Source organism: Odontesthes bonariensis, chromosome 6 (assembly GCF_027942865.1).
Source record: "Odontesthes bonariensis isolate fOdoBon6 chromosome 6, fOdoBon6.hap1, whole genome shotgun sequence".
Lineage (NCBI taxonomy): Eukaryota > Metazoa > Chordata > Actinopteri > Atheriniformes > Atherinopsidae > Odontesthes > Odontesthes bonariensis.
The window spans coordinates 16,223,483-16,236,452 of NC_134511.1; the positions used below are offsets into that span (position 1 = coordinate 16,223,483).

Here is a 12,970-nt window from a genome sequence, read left to right on the forward strand (position 1 = left end):
CCCATGGTAATTTCAATAATTACCTTTTTCTCCCTGGGTGAAAGTATGCTAATCATTGAAATCACCAGGAGTGAGTCCCATAGATGCAAAATCATTCACCTTTTTGTCTCTGATATAAACATCTTGCTGGTGTAGCCATTCGGCTCAATAGACAGTGAAAGGAGACAAGCTGTGCTTGATGAATCCCAGAAAATGTGCAAGTTTCCTCACCAGCGAGCCACTTGTTTTACAAAAACTCTGATGGGGACTATATGCTGCATACAGGATGATCTCACTGACAAAACATGATCAACAAAACATTGACAGAAATTACACTGAGCCCAAGAGCAAGTGTATCTCATTTTTTTCCAATTTTAAAGTTTGTTTTGTGATTCTTCTTTTAACCCATTAATGCTGCATCAGGTATTTTTCATGACCTATTTTGGATGTCATATCATTAAATTCTAAGATAGCTCTGTAATCAGACACACGAGGTAATTAGAATTTATCTGAGGTCAAATCTTTGGTCATATGATGAATGTAAGACCAACAGTTACACCTATTTTAGCTCTGTTTTGATGTCAGCCCACATATTTGACCTAAGCTAGGAGCCAAAATGCTCACCAGAAAGTAGTTAACTTGTTCAGCCTGCTAATTGGTGCTCAGCATGTTGTAAACAGAGAGTTCAGAGCTGAAGGGAAACAAGGTTGTCTTGAACAGCCTACGGTCCAGAGAAGCACAACAACTTAAAGAACCAGAGGTCTTCTAGTGCCATGAAAGTATTACTTTAAGTGTGGTGAGAAAAAAAAGAAATGACGCCCCTTTTCAATTCAAATGTTCTAATCAATGACATGTTTCACCCTAAAATATAGAAGTTTGAAGAATCGCCTTTGTGTTGATATGCAATGGTGCCACACAAGTTATGGCCAGTTGTAGAAACTCTGAAAATACTTAGTCTTTCTTTGTATCTTCTCTAGACTTTCTCATGAGCTTTTTTTTTTTTCCTATGAAAACATATTTCATATTTTGAAAAACATATTTCTACACTGGTTTGGATGCTGTGCTGCTGGAACTATTTCTGTTGGTAATTCTGGCACTTTTACGTATGCCAACAGGAAGATTTTGCATCTAGGGTTAGCTGATTGAGCTTTCCAAAGTCCAACTGTTGCCTGGAACAAGACCTCAAATCCAGATTACGTAAAAAGGGTCGAGAAAAAAAGTGGAGGAAGCTGAAACCATTTCTGCTCCCGATAATCATGGGAAATGTGAGATCACTGGCAGTTGAATTTGACGAGCTTGGATTCCTAAAGAGGACGCAATAGAAATATTGGTAAGGCAATATTTTTTGTGTCACTAAGACATGGCTGCAGGAACAACTCTTTACACTTCCCTTCCTGACTTTCAGGTTGTAGGGCCAGACGAAGACTGCAGACAGAGAAGTAAGAGTAAAGGAGGAGGGGTTGGAGTGCCTGTCGGCAGCAGATGGTTTAATCCTGGACTTCTCACTAAGCAGAAGCATCTCTGCACCCCAGGTGTTGAACTAGCAACAGTCGTTTCTCTATTGCCATTACCATTGTGTTTCTTCCTTGGCATGATTGTGTTAACAAACACCTGAATGCTTCAAACTCACACAGTGCCAAAACCTCTACTTTTAAGGAGGTGCTCACACTTGCTGATGATCATCTGATGATCAAGTGTATTTGATTAGCAGCACCTGGCTGCTACGTACCCTCTTAATTTCTATGGAAGTAAGGATGCACTTAGTTCAACACTGCTTCTGCATTTAGGGTAAATTTTCTTAAACAAAGAGCGACATTGTTCATTTTAATGGGTTTCTGTTTATCTGAGGTTATGTTTATCTAATTATAGGCACCAGATGGAATTCATTGTGTCCTGTTCTGTTAAACCTTGGAATTGAGAGAGGTTGGGCTTTCTGTCTTTAATGACTGGATGAGCTAGTGAATATTTTACATAAAAATGACATACGTGAACTAATGATGACAATTTGGATGTAATGGGAACATATTATTCATTATTTACACTTGGTGCACATACCTCCAGCTTTATCTGTGACACAAGGTGTAAAGTCACTTATGACAGAGGTACTTCATAATCAGAAGAGTTCCTCTTAGGCTTTGACAAATATAAATATGACAATGGCCTCCTTTCCACTCTCTTTATCTCCTTTTTTCTAACTTTAGGAGGAGATAAGGAGTGGTGAAAATCCAGAGCACTCTGAGGCTCTTTTCATTTGTAACTGCTCAAGCTTGGATACAATCATCTACAAAACAGAAAAAAGGGAAAGAAATAAAAAAAAATCCATATGCTCATGATTTATCATTTATTTCCGAATAACATATTTATTGTGGGTGTCAAAATTTCACAAGTCTTTTTAAGCGGGATTTTTGGGTCTCTCAGCTACTGTATCTCCACTATGCTTCATCGTCTGACTCACGGTATGTGCTTGAATATCTTTAATTGGTCTCTGCTGCATGTGTGGGCTCCTCTACCATAGATCTTCAGCACGCTTTCTGTCTAGCAGAATATTCAGATGATTAGTCTTCCACTCACATTTGATCTGTATGCGAAAAGAGACACATTTTGTACAGTAAATATCACTGTGATAACTGCCTCAGACACTACAGGGGTCACACTGGTGCACAAACAGGTTTTGATAGGAACAATAGGAACATCAAGCAGCAGAGGATGACTCAACCACATGCTTTGTATTCACAAAGACCAAGATGATTTCAGACTTAATATGAGTCACTACCCTCCCAAGATGGATAGCCTGCTGGAAAAAAGACATGCATAGTTACCTTAGTGACTCAAAGAGTGTTTAGCATTCATAATAGACCAATAGATACCAACATTGTGTTAGCCCATTGTAACGATTCATTATGGTTCATTCTAACACTCAACCGCCACGATAAGAAATTTTGCTGCTGTCAATCAGTAACCCCAATGCCAATCAAATTACTCTCTTCGTTTTGGTTCCCCTCTTGTCTCTAATCACTCAGTCAGCTGCTTTTGTCATCTGGCACGCAATAGCAGCCGCAGGGGAAGATCTGCATTCACCAATCATACACTGCAACCCCCCCTTATTATACTGAAATAAGAGTGTGAAATGTCTTGAAGAAGAGAGCCAATAGCACATAAAAGCCTTTGGATATATGTGCCAAGCTGTGCATTTGGTTGTGCCTCTGCAGATCCGAAAGTCTCAAACACACAGTCTGGCATATTTTTCCTCGAGTGGCAGAGACAAGTTTAAGTCAATTATTCCATTTCACTTTGGTTGCTTGTGGCATGTATATAAGTTAAGTTACAGCATGTGTGAGTGCATGAAAAACTAATTCTAAAGTGATATTCTTCACAGTGTATTTGTCCTATTCTGTTTTCTTGAATTATTACAGTTTCACCATTGTACTTGGTTTTACTTTGTTTTTAATGAATTGACCTTAAAATAGAACTCTGACTTTTCTACAAATGGCTGGTTATGTCCACCCCCCATAAAAGCAACCGTGCTTCTTTTGTGTTGCTCCATAACAGTCAAGAAGACTCACACATTTTTCTCTTCTGATGGCTATGAATTAGACGGTGTATATCTTTAACAGTTCCTTGTATGATATTACAGTGAAGGGTACTGCTTTCATGCTTTTGTATTGTTCAAAGATTGTCTCCAGGCATGTTCAAAGAGACTAGAACATGTCTAATAGTGTGTGTCTGATGGGATTTATCTATTTAAGAAATGTTCAAATCAGTGGTTAGGTTGGTCCTTACAATCACATTCACACCCCCTCTGTGAAACATTCACATTATGCCAAAAATGTTCCTTTCTGTAAAAAATATATCTCCTACATCACTGACAGCCCCCTCTGAATGTAATGTATGTGCAACACAGGCTAACAGTTTTCACACACACACTACATATAAATTTCCTGTTGATGAAGAGTGGCCTCCAAGCCAGCCTTCCCGTGACCTCGGAGAGACTTTCCAATTTCGGGAGATGAATTTAAAAACAGCTGTCTTACATTGACTCTGCGCGTTCTGTACATCATTCTGTACTTTGAAGGTCAAACATCCAAGAAATGTTAACACTGACGGGAACACTTTTCCAAAGCAGGGGGACTGCACATATAAATGTTTTGTTGCAGAATGTTTGAAACTACACAACTGTTATTAGGGGTGGCTAGAAGGGGTCTGTGTGTCTGTTTTGTAGTGAGTACTTTCAGAGAAAATCACATCAGTGTTTTGTAAAATTGCTTTGACATTTGACATTCAACATTACCAAATGACTGGCATGGGAACAGTGTTTTGTTTGTGTACTTTAACATCCTGGAATAAGCGGGAGCCCTTTTTTTAAAATCTGTTTTGCAGAGTGTTATCTACGTGGCACATGAAACCTTATAGGAAATATTCATCTTAAAACCTCAGATGTGTTATGGTGTTCGGTCACTCCACCGGTTGAGCATGTGCCCCATGTACAGAGGGTGAAGCTGCTCCATGCACCTGGCCCAAGTTTGAGTCCTGGCTGGGGCCCTTTTGCTGCATGTCATCCTCTCTCTTTTGATTGAAGGCCACTAGTGCAAAAAAAAAAGGATCTCAGGCGTCTTTTCTTTGGTGTGTCAGCATATGAAAGACCGGGAGAAAGGATTTATCCCTTCATAGTTGCACTCGCACATTCTTACCTTGATGTTTTGTTGTGATAGATACCAGTAATATTCAAACCTTAACGTATTGTAAAATGCTGCCACAAGTGGAGCCACTTCATCTTCCTTAGTTGTACTAACCTTCTTTTTTTGAGGCAACGCATAATAGCTCAAAATGTAATAGCATAATGTTCAGTTCTGCAAGTATAAAAATATCCACACAAAAGTAGTTGAATAAATGTGCAGGTTGAGAGGTCAATGAGTAGCGAGATGGTTGAATCTTGTGCTAACGGAGCCCACAGTTCTTACTATCTTTGTCCGCTGGCCTCGTGGACTCTCATGGTCTAAATACATACGGATTAAAAGAAAAAGCCCTGAAAAAAATCTTTATGACTGAAAAGGAGCATCTTGATACAATGACCTAAATGAGAAATCAATCTTGAGTGTGTGCTAATTGGTAAATGCCCTTATCCCTTATGATCTGCTTAATGCTCTGCTCCTGTCATTCATGTTAATTTCTTCATTCACCTTAATGATAAGAAGCCCACCACTGAAATCAATTCAAAAGGGCTTCAGAGCAGTGTTGTTATGTGTTATGGTTAAATTTCCATTAGATATAATAACGTGAGAAAAAAACACTCGGAATGGAATGAGACAAAAAATAAGTGCATCTGTTTAGGCTTGAGTGAATCTATCACAGCAGAACGGTGGCTAATTCATGTGTGACTGCATACATAAATTGGTTGATAATCTCCAGTTAGTTTGTGTTTAAAGGACTAGTGTTTACTTTGGTACATTTCCCTGCTTATGGCCCTGTCACACTGTTGCGTATGGCACTAGCGTATGAAAATGATCACTCATACGCTGGTATACGCTGACATACGCTGACATACGCCAGGGGAACGTTAGGCATAGGTTGTATACGTTTCAAGCACGCTGGCATACGTTGGCATACGCTGAGGCAGAAATAAATTTTTGAACATGCTCAAAACTTTTGTGCGTATGGTTAATACGCTGAGCATACGCTAGGCATACGCTGAATACGCTAGAGGTACGATATAGGTACGTTACTGATAGGTCGAGAACGCTGGACATAAATTGCCATATGTTGGCATGAAGGTGTACCGTACAGCTAGCGTATTTATAGCCTCCGCCCGTCTGCCGCCTCCACCTCCGCCAGACGATTCACGGGAGCGGTCAGGAGGAGGAGTTGGGGATCTTGATCGCTCAGAAGCATGTAACTCATCAGCCGCAGGTGCATCAGGCATTTCAGCAGGTTTGGGTGAGAATGATTCTTGTGTTTTTTTGCCTTTTCCTCGGCCCAGGGCCCGGGCAAACGACGATTGCTTCTTGGGAGGCATGATCGAGATGAATGTCTCGAGAGATGTTGATAGCGCGTCGTCTACTGCAATAATGGAGCAATGTGGAAAGGCTGCTGAGTTAATGGCGTTGCCCCTGGCAACCAATAGCGTCTTCTACCAACATGGCCGACCGGCCGACCGGAGTCACGTGACTCCTCATTCTCAATAGGCGCGTTGAAACGTACGCTGGGCATGCGCAGTTCATATGCTACTCATACGCTAGTCATTCTTTATTTTCAAGGACTTTTCGTGCGTATAATTAATTTTCATACGCAACTCATACGCTTCTCTCATACGCAACAGTGTGACAGGGCCTTTAGAGAGAGAAGAAAGTATGAATACAACTATATCTGTGAAGAAATATGAAGCTACTCTTGCAACTGTTTAGCTTAGGTCAATCCAATGAACAACAACCAGGATTTCAAAGTAGATTTCTTGTTGAAAATTGGGTGAGATGCTGTCTAAACATCTAAGACCTATTTGTACCTTCTTTTCAGCTAGCTAAAATATGATTATAACATCAACGTGTCTCAAAAGAAAAGAAGAACTGACCAACTGTTTTCATAATTTGCTCAGCTGTGAGTTGAAAGAACCCAATTTCCATCCATTTAATGTTATTAAATCCACGGACATAAAATACATTAGTCAGCCATAACATTAAACCACTGACAGATAAAATGAGTGATACTTCTAATCTGGTTATAATGCAATGTTTTGCAGGAAAAAACAGCATGGCGGCAATCAGACAGATCCTTTTTTTTGCAGATTTTTTCAGACCTCTCAAGTTGGCTGTGTAATGAAAAAGGCTAAGAAGGGTGCAAGCAATAGGAAAATCTTCTGTTTGATTCTTATACATATTTCATTTGTCTATTTATCTATTGGCAAACTGGCGAAAAAAGAAAAGGCTAAATGTGAACTTTGAATCAATATGCCTCTATACTCTGGGAAACAAACTACCCTAACCTGGACCATCCTAAACCCAGCTGACATACCCTTTCATTTCATTGTCCCTCTTTCTCTGATCCAATTTAGCACAGACCAAGTATCTGTGTGTGTGTGTGTGTGTGTGTGTGTGTGTGTGTGTGTGTGTGTGGCAGCCATGACAGCACAGCTGTGCTTACTGCAGCATTCTTTCACACAAAAATGACTGGAAAGTGATACCATCATGGTTTATGTGGGCAAAGTAAACTCTTGTCACTGATTACAACAATTAGCTAAGTTAATTTGTCTGGGGGTGAAAACTAGTAATCACACTAATTCAGGAAAAGGCAAGGCAGAGTTTCCTGAAGCCTGCCTCCTACCTCATCCTGCATCATTTTTGCATTTCAGCTGCCTCAGTGAGCTAAACAACTGTCCATGAGCGTCAGCACCAGCATGAAGGCCGACCCACTCCTCTGAGCTCCGCGGTTGGGGCGTGAGATGGTGAGACAGCAGCGCTGATGAAATATTGAGGGAAATTTGATTTGAGTTTGACTGGGCCTTTATCTTTTACAATTGAAAGGTGCTTATGGAATATTTATGGATAACTAGCAAGAGCATTAATCACTCTGCGATTTATGAGTATAAATCTGTCTTATCTTTCTGCTGTTTGAACAAACGAGATATAACATGTCAATGAGTGAACTGTAGAGGTGCAGGGAAGCTATTTGTTTGACCTGCTAATAGATCTAGATCAAATGTTTCCCCTCAGCTGTTGCCGAAATGTGTAGCTAAGCTTCTTGGCCACCTGCTGAAGTATTGATTCCAAAGACAAACATAGGAGCGGCACCTCAAGCCACTTCTTGCAAAACAGTGGATTGCCAAACCTTGAACTATTGCTTAAAAGCTAAATCAAAGTTGGCACAAACTGTAAAAACTTTTCCTCATGATACTCATTATTATCACTCTCCCTTTTCCTCTTCTTCTTCTTCTTCTTCTTCTTCTTCTTATTATTATTATTATTATTGGCAGCACTCCTCGCGGCCCTTTCAAGGATTTGAAAAATGGATGGGTTCTTATTTATCTAAACTGCATCTCTTATCTGTGTATAAACAGTTTATTTTAACTTCATATGATGAAGATTCCTGTTGTGAAACTTGTTTATGTAGTTCTTTTTTTTTTCAATATATCAAAGGGAGGAAAGAGAAACTACATTTGAATGTGTCATTGTCTGCAGTGTATGACACTCCCATTCAAAATGGGAGGGAGGGAGGAGGGGGATTAGGACCCCCCATCATTTCTGGAGATTGTCAGAGGGTAGTGGAGAAGATAACAACACGTTTGAGACAGAGGAATGGTTGACACATTACATAATCTCTCCAAAGGATCTTTTTTTTTTTTTGTTAGGATAGTTTTTATTTGGAGTTTCTATGTGTGCCAAAGCCTGGATGCATGCAACACAAGGAGATCTGTGACCAGCAACCTGATCAGTCTGAGAGGTTCTGATCGGAAAAAGCCTGAAACCTCTGAGCCCTTCATCAGGAGGGAGTCCCAGACCATAAACTCTGGCAAAGGCTGAAACATTTTTAGAAACAAGGTACCAAAGACTGTCCCAACAAATGTGTTATGTTAGAATTTGACATTAGTAATCGAATGTGGTATATTTGTGATTGGAGTGTGTACACTGTGTCTGGCATACTGTACAACAGTATAGTTTAGAAAGAATATGACACTTTCACATCCAAACAGAACATCCTGTCCCACTTCCTGTGCCAAAACTCCCACACGCTCGCACACACACACACACACACAAGCTCATATTGTGTGTGTGTCAATAAACATCCTGCTGTCACATTCACATCATTCTTTATATTCTTTCTTTATTAATAAATGAAATTTGCACCGGCACACTGACCCCAATAAGGTTTCAGTGTAAAGTTTGTAGCCCAAACTGAGGTTTCAGTGATAACTTTGGATCAATACACGAATCAAAACTAAATTCACAACAAAAGCTTGAGCGGAAAATGACAGACCACCAATATCTTCAGATTTGTCAAGAAACTCTGATTTCTTCTTTCTTTCTTTTTTCAGATACAGGGGAAAGATCACTATCTGTGATGCACGAGTGTAGATGAGTGTGTGTGCGTGTGCCCACATAATGGCATATGCAGTCATGTACAGTATGTGTGTGTGCTGGCATTCAAAAGAGTCTATCTCTCTGTGCGATGGAGTGTTAGTCATCTGTTTCTCTATTTTAGGCTCAAGTTTGTTTCTCCTTGTGTGTGCTTTGTTTTGGTGTGCGAGTGCTCTGACTTGCGTGTGTTTACGTTTATCTTAGCGTATGTGTGTGTGTGTGCATGCATTAGGGTACGTGCGTGCATGCCTGTGTGTTCAAATGAACTTTGAGACCTTTCCATGATGGCCTGGCTAAAAAAAGAAACACACGTCTTACTCCCCTCTTCATATTTGGCAACCTTGTCTCACACAACTGCACAAGTCATGTCTGTTGTTGTGTGATGAACTGCTAATTTCACGACCTCTACGAGTACTTTCTACTCAGGCAATATGGCTTTGAATTTTCATCAGAGTTCAAACGAGACCTCGCTTTTTTTTCTTTTTTTTTTAAGCGGCACTTATTATTGAACTGATGCCATTGCTGCCCATGACAATCATGTGACAGCGTTGCCTCTCCACTCTTTCTTTACCAACACCAGGAGGCACAATAATGCGTCAGTGTTTATATAGCTGTGAAAAACCAGGCAGTAATTATCGCCACAGGGAAAACAGAAATGAGTCTCATTCCTAGAATCTTTTTCTACATAGTGTCACACACCCAGCTGGATGACTGTATAACTTTTATTTTAAGTATGATTTATTTATTTAAACTCACATGGAAACATACACATCTGTCTACATAATGCTTTATCTAACCTCTAAACAGTGGACATGGACTGGATAGTGCAGTGGTAAGTTTGCCACCTTTCATGTGGGCGACCTGGTTTCAAATCCTGACACCCCTGCATGAAAGGTATTACCTTAGGTATTACCTTACCCCCCTTAGGCAAGACTTCTGCTACCTGCCTACCTGGGACATGAGTGTAAGTCGCTTTGGATAAAAGCGTCTGCCAAATGCATAAACATAAATAGTGAGGAGGATCAATTGCTGGGTTGGGTTGCACCAGTGCAATAAATATAAAAGAATAGTGCAGAACCATATCTCGTTGGAAGGGTCAGCCTTGCATTACAACTCATGAGTCTAACCAAAAACTTCTGTAAAAGCAATATCTAATTTCAGCATGGATTATGCTTGTGTTGGATTTCATGTTTCTGTTTTGAAATGTAACATAGTATCAGTTACTGTGTTAACACAAAGCTTTTAAAGCTGTACTGACCTACATCAACTGGAAAGGGATTTTATTTCCGAGTAAATGTGGACCTCCCATCTTTGATGTCTCAAATTCAAAACTATTTCTTAGACTTGCGCGAGATTGCAGTGTTGTGGATTTTCACCCTTCTGCGATGGACCGGGTCCTCTTCACACAGTCCATGTTGCAACACAGTGCTGCAACCAGGACTGACAGCGGACTATGTTGCAATATGGACCTTCTGCTGTAGGCAAAAAAAAGTAGTGACAAAGTAAAGAATTGTCTGATGCTGAGGTAAAGCAGTGTAAAAATCTACAATATAGCTTTTTCGTACCACAGTGTAATTTTCTAGCTTGAGTTGTTTCTAGATGGAAAAAATAAATAAAAAAATAGCTCTCCTTTTGGCCTACTTCTGGGTAGCTTTTAGCTTGTTTTGAAATCTTTTGATTCTCCAAAATAAGAGCTCTCTGACCACTTTCTATTGCAGGTAAGACACTGAATACTGATAAGTACAGTAGAAAATTTTGAAGTCTATGTTGGATCAATGATCATTACAACCTAAAAATAGTAGGAATATCAAAATATATCTTCAGACATCCTGAAGTGATCAGGATGAGGTTCCTTTCAGTCCAAATAATGAAAAAACTGAGTGTTGCTATCCTTTAGTTGGATAGTCTTTATCAATGGCTATTTCATTGTGAAACAAATTAGGCAAAGCTGGTCTATTTTAATCAATCGTTAACTGATTCACTTTACAGTGACTGAGCATGTCTCCTGAAGTTATGAAGTCAACCCAAACGTGTTTCACACTTAGTCATGTGGAGCTTTGTGATTTGTTTGATTTTAAAAGCTCATCTCAAGCACATGACCAACAATAGTCTGCAAGAAGTGCATCTAAAAGCCAGCAAACCAGCATAAAATGTACATTTTCTATATTTGTCCATGGAAATTTTAGACTGAAAAACAGTCAAACACAGTAAAGCCTTTATAGTTTAGGATGTGCTGTTTGTATAGTTTCGGTATTTGGTTGTGTTCTCCATATTTGCATAATTGTTTTGCCATTTTTTTCACCCGTGTTCATTTGGTGAAGATGTTTTCCTAATTTGCTGGTGCTTTGTTTATTTGCAGGTGTTTTCGCAGTTCAGCTGCAATGAGCAACAGTGTGGCACAGGCTCTAACTTGACTTAATCAAGTATTTTTCCCTTCACAAAAAGAATAGTGCTTGCCATGGTAACAACTAATGGACAGTCAAATAAACAATGAACAATTTAATGTCCATCAAAGATCTTAACTCTGTGCTTTAACCACGTCTCTGCAGAAACCGTGGCAGACTCAAATTGATTGTCATCATTACAAGGGCCAAAGCTCAGTTTGATCCTCCCAAAAAAACAACTGCATTTTTATTGTGGACAGCCTAATCCAAACCCCAAACCCAACTTTAACCATAACCAATTCATTCCTAACCCCAACCTTAACTAACCTTCATTCTCAACATAGTCACTAACCCTATTAAGAACCCCAGAAATGACGTTTTGCCCCATTAGGACTGAGCTTTGATCCTAGTGAGGACTACTCGTCCTGACCAGGTCAGTGTTTATACTGTAAATGGTCCCAACAAGGTCCTAATGTGGCAGCCAAGACCAAAATCATGGATGCGCCGCACACACACAGAATGCAGCTCCGTTAAACAGTCACACACATACTACTGAAACGATTCTTATCATAATTGCCTAGGCTCCCTAAAAATGACATTTTTATCACAGACTTCACGAAGCAAAAGTGTATTTTATTGTCTCCACCTTCAATAGGCAGAGAGCGTGCCTGAGTTCTGTCTCTCATTTCTCATCTTGCCTCTTGGGTGTTTTCCGCAGCCAAATTACAGAGTGAGAAAATTTATCTGGCCCCAGAACGTTGAATAGATTGGAAAAGGGAAACGCTCAGCGGCGAAACGCCCTCCTTACACATACATATTCATACTGTGAAATGCAACATCCATCAGAAATTTGTAAATGAAAGTTAAAGTGTGTCTCCGCATGTTAGTGTTTACTTTGTACAGGAGTGGAATTCGTATCTTATCTTGAGTGAATGAAAAGCTTATGTGCTTGTTCTCTGTCATGTTACTTGGCCTCGCCAGCTTCACACCAGAGAATCCACTGTTTTTTCCGATCAACCCTGCTTTGTATTCTGGCTCAGGTCAGAGAATCAGGAGCTTAGGGACGATGTGTCTGTATGAATATACAACACTGTAAACATGCACCTCACTGCTCCCGACACTTCTCCTTAAGTTGTCTGCTCACCTCCTTGAGCAGCTTAAATCACAGCACTGCTATGAATATGGAAATGAAGCTGAGAATATATAGGAGGCCATCGTTTCGCAGTTGAATCTTCTCAGACTGGAAACGTGTGTTGCCTGTTTGTGTGTGTGTGTGTGTGTGTGTGTGTGTGTGTGTGTGTGTGTGTGTGTGTGTGTGTGTGTGTGTGTGTGTGAAGGAAAAGCTGGACAGAGAGGCTTGACTTGTTGGTGAGAAATCTCCAAACTGCCTATCAGCATAAATCAATCACAATTCACTAAAGGCCCGATGACCTCGAATGTAACAAGCTGTCAAGTGTGCGTGTGTGTTTGCCTCCGTGTGTGAACCGCACGTCCCATGACTTGAATACAACTGATACAGCTGGTGCAGAATGGCATATTCACTAT

The 12,970-nt window shown here is 40.1% G+C and overlaps 1 long non-coding RNA gene across 1 annotated transcript; it reads left to right on the forward strand.

Annotated features, from left to right (window-relative positions):
- The first annotated feature begins 1,020 nt into the window (after window positions 1-1,020).
- On the forward strand, window positions 1,021-7,895 carry LOC142382120 (uncharacterized). Its single transcript, XR_012769921.1, has 3 exons — window positions 1,021-1,309; window positions 1,385-1,511; window positions 7,319-7,895. It is a non-coding gene; the product is annotated as an uncharacterized LOC142382120 (long non-coding RNA).
- The last annotated feature ends 5,075 nt before the right edge of the window (window positions 7,896-12,970 follow it).